The sequence below is a fragment of the Eurytemora carolleeae genome, unplaced genomic scaffold, assembly GCF_000591075.1.
Source record: "Eurytemora carolleeae unplaced genomic scaffold, Eaff_2.0 scaffold2179, whole genome shotgun sequence".
Lineage (NCBI taxonomy): Eukaryota > Metazoa > Arthropoda > Copepoda > Calanoida > Temoridae > Eurytemora > Eurytemora carolleeae.
This window is the reverse complement of record NW_019398067.1, coordinates 1-4,453: the sequence shown is the minus strand read 5'-3', so window position 1 is coordinate 4,453 and position 4,453 is coordinate 1. Positions and strand designations below refer to the sequence as shown.

Below are 4,453 nucleotides of genomic sequence, written 5' to 3'. Positions count from 1 at the left end.
GTGAAACCTTCAATATTTGAGCTGCGGCTCAAATTTAAATTCTTTAAATTCGGCCTCTGTTAGATCAATTAATCTAAGTTTGAAATATCAAAGGTTTACAACATCAAAGCTTTCATATGTTTTGTTTCTGGAAAAATAAAGGAGATGATTGTCGTCTGCAGTGTGTCCTCTTTCTTTAAATTTACATTTTTATCTTGAATTTAATTTTTATTTTAAAGTGGCAGAGGAACATTTTGTAATTGCTGAAACAGAAATCAGCAAAATATTGAAAACTGGTTTACTCTTTATTTACATAAAAGGAGTTAACTATTTTAAAGTCTAACTAGCAGACGTTTACATTCATGTTCAAACTGGGTGTATACATATATACAATATGGAATATAGAGGTGCAAACAAATATGCACTAATAGGTCAAATGTGAATGATTTGAATTTACCAAAAACAAGATTTTATTTCGATGACTAGTTAAAGTAGTTATAATGTTTAACCCTATTCCCGCTGGGGGGGGGGGTCAATTTGACCCCCCCCCTGTAGTTTTTTTTACATAACTCAAAAAGTATTGGTCTGAGGCTGTTGAAATTTTCTGACTTTTCTTACATACCCATAGCCCTCCCTTTAGGCCTAAAACAGGGCTCTAATAATAACTGCCTGAGTCCTCAGGCACACTGCCTGAATGACTGCTTTTTCCTGTAACAAACTAAATCTTTGTTTTGACCCACTTTCACTTGTCAGATTTTGATAAAATTTAGTTTTTTGGAAAGCCTTTGACAGAAGGAAACAAATTGGACAAGTTTTGCGAAAAAAAAATTGCAAATTTTTTGCAAACAACCTGTCAAAGGAAATTTGCACATTTTTAGTTTTTCTTGATTAAAAATCATGTTATTTAAAATTTTGCAAAAATTTTTGCATATTTGAAATGGCATGGTCAAGGGCTTTTCAAAAATGTATAATTTTTCATTTTTTTGACAAATTTTTTTTTGCAAACATTTTTACTATATAACTGGATTTTGCGATAAAAAATTCAATTTTTGCAAATTTGCAAATTCTTTTGCAGATTCTAAAAGTAGAGCACAAGAGCTTTCTAATGATTTATCATTTGTCATATTTGGACATCAAACATGGGATTTAGAGAGGGGGTCAAATTGACCCCCCCCCCCAGCGTATCCTGGTTTTCAAGTACCCCAGCAGAGATAGGGTTAAACTATTCTCAATATTGACGAATTTGTTTTTACTATTGTTATATTTAGGAAAAGGGGATATTCTTTAGTTTCAAATCGTCATTGATAATGTTGATTATTCCTATACTTGGTTGTTTTCCTTCTGTACTTGATCTTCATCCCTGCTTACAGCTGAATATTCATTTGGTCGAGTCACCTTCGGGTTCTTCTTCTGGATCCTATGCACATAATCATGTGAATAAAGTTGGTTCGTTCTAGGCTTGTTTTTTGTCTTTCTGGCACAGTGTAGTGTCAGAAAAAAATACATTATCTCAAATATTTGCTTTTCTGTCATTATGCAAAATTTTGAGTCTGACAGAAAATATATGCAAAATGAATGACAACGTACTATCTTTACAACTATTTTTAACGGCATACTTTAAACCTTTGTCTGATCAGAGATGACGTCTTAATTTAAACATTTTACATTAAAAAAATTCAAATATATGTCAAAGGAATTGAGTCTTTGTAACAAACTCAAATTTTCTAATCCCTGTTTACTTGCATCCTTATGGTGTAAACCTTTGATTTTTCAAACTTAGACTTCTTGATTTCAGAAGTCATAGTTTGAAATAACAAAGGTATTAAAAATTGGGTTGCAAAGATATAGAGATCAGAAAATTGGAATTTGTGGCTAAGACTCAATTCCTTTATTTTACATTTTCATAATAAAACCGGGCATTAAACCAATAAAAAAATATTACCACAATATAAGGCTAATTTTTAATAGTATTTTTACCTTTTATAAATATATATAACTATAGCAATTCCAACCGCTAGAACTACTCCTAGGCTCAAAAGAACCCAAAATCCTGTGCCAAGAGCTGAAAAAAAAATTATTAATTTAAAATGGTAGAAACAGTAAAGTAATACTTTCCAATTTTACCAGTATTTCTAATGGTTGTATTTCAATTGAAATAGCAAAATTAATGTTTTCTACCAAAATGTCAAGAACTATGTCCCCAAAATTGTAAACCTACACTTTTTTCAGAAAGTCATATAATTTTTCAAAAGAAAATATATTTTTGGGGGTCATAGGAAGTGAAACATTTTTGAAGAAACTATATTTATAGTTTCCATATTAAAAACTATGATAATTTCTACGAAGGTATGATTGCGTTTTTGAAACATTATTCGATTTTGAGACCCAATTGTGTAAACTTTTGCTATTTTTAATTTGTTATCTAAAAGAATTCACGTTTTTAAGTTTCAAAGGTCTTCAAAATTGGGTTGCAAATATACAGGTTTTATAAAATCAGAGTTTGTGACAAAGACTCAATTCTTTTCCACACTAAAACATGGAGATATTTTACATTTAAAAACTATTAAGAAAAATATTCAACGGCATTAATTTCTTGTGTAGCTCCTGGTATATGTTTAACTTGAGAGATAGAACTGTTCAACTTTTCAAATATATAAAGCCTTTCTCAGTTATAATATTTTACCAGATGTTGTATCGTTTAATGTATCCTCTTCACTTGGTTCGTCTCCTTCTAAACCATCCTTTTCATCCTAACAATAATATTTTTAAACTTTTAAACGGGTAGGGGGGAAGGAACACTGGGGTATCATGGGGGGGGGGGGTAAGCCAAAATGAGTTTATTCCATAATCCTCCTATTTATGTCAAATTGAGAGAAGTCTTTAAGTTGTGTAAATGTTATGTTTTAGTTAAGAATTTTGACCGAAACCCCAAACAAAGACGACATCTAAATGTATTGCGGGATTACAGGATCCATTCAAGGATAAATATATGGAAAAGTAATTATAAATTGAAATCATTATAAATCAATGCAAGCTACAATTCATACAATGTTTGTAAATGAAAATATTATCAGAATACATTCATTTTGTCAATTCTCAACATGAAACACAAGACAAGTGCATTTAAAGAGAAATGTTATGACAAAAACAGTCCCCCTCCCCAATGACCCCCCAAATAGCCTTGGGAGGGGAGGTACGTTTATGTGACACCCCACTCCCTAACCTCTCTCTTTGTAGTTTATGTTTGACCTACTTTTTTTCCTTTTTTCCATTGCAACGTCTTTACCTTCAGAAAAAACGTAATTCAGAATTTTTGTTTTTTTAACCTAAAGGGTAGGGGGATCGGTTTGTGATTCAAAGATCTAAAATAACTTTTTCAAAAAGTTCAACGTTTTACATTGTTTTAAAAACTCTGGAAAATGTATCAATGTATGTATTAATATTAATAATTAATTATTATCTTTATTTTTGTGATTTTTTTTTGGCTTTGTTTTATACTTTATACATATAGGCTTAGATGCCACAGTCTTTTTGGGGTTTGAAAAGTCAAAAATAGTGATAAAATAAGAAAAAAAAAACTTTTAAAAGTACATAATGCAGACACAGTTTATGAAACATCAAATATTCTAAAAAAAAGTCAAGTTTTACAAATCTCTCTCGTTCAGATATACAGCTCAAAATTTTGAAGTTTAATTTAATTTGAGTTTTCCTTTCAACTTTACAAATCCTCTCAAATACTTTTCCTGCTGATCCTAGGATAGATCATGTTTTGCCAGAGCTGGGAACTTTTGAATGGTGGATATCGAAATTAATGCTTGATCAACTCTTTTTCTTAATCTCGAGATTAAATAATGCTTGTTTTCCTCTTATTATTAATCTCCAGATTAATTAACCGATCGGGATTAAGGATATTTCATTCTAAAGTTTTCAGCTCAGAGCTGGGAACTTTTGAATGGATAACCTTAAATCCCAACTACTTAATCCGAATTTCCACTGTGGAAACTTTTAATCTTAGTCCTTAATCCACTATTTTTCTCTCTCTTTGGATATCCGTACATTATTTTCTCAAATGAGAGTGCAGAAATATAGTTCGTAAATTGTATTGACCAATGACAGCCTTGAAAATAAATTCTATCCCAAGAGAGAAATCGGCCATTTTGTAAATTAATCGATGAAGAAAAATATTTAATAACAGGTTTGAGATTCTTTTGTAACCAATTTTAACTAATGTATTAATAAATAAATTTCATATCAGTATTTCCAGTTCATATCAGTATCTCCAGTTCATATCAGTATCTCAAGCGAGAAACACCTAGTGAACTAGCTCCGGCTTTGTAGTGATAGTGTGTACACTGTACTGCAAATCTCAGCAAATTAAGTAAGTACACTTGTACTTATAAACAATCTCCTCATATAAAACCTTATTATTCTTTTCTTTTTTCCCTTTTCCCTTCCTTATTTTCTTCGATTTATT

The 4,453-nt window shown here is 30.7% G+C and overlaps 1 long non-coding RNA gene across 2 annotated transcripts; it reads right to left on the bottom strand.

Moving 5' to 3' along the window:
- Window positions 1–265: 265 nt before the first annotated feature.
- On the bottom strand, window positions 266–2,763 carry LOC111716739 (uncharacterized). 2 transcript variants are annotated; one of them, XR_002768581.1, is made up of 4 exons: window positions 2,663–2,763; window positions 1,957–2,041; window positions 1,203–1,396; window positions 266–489 (listed from the first exon to the last, which is right to left on the bottom strand). It is a non-coding gene; the product is annotated as an uncharacterized LOC111716739 (long non-coding RNA). The 2 variants fall into 2 exon arrangements; XR_002768580.1 differs by lacking the exon at window positions 266–489 and having other exon boundaries at window positions 1,127–1,396.
- Window positions 2,764–4,453: the final 1,690 nt, after the last annotated feature.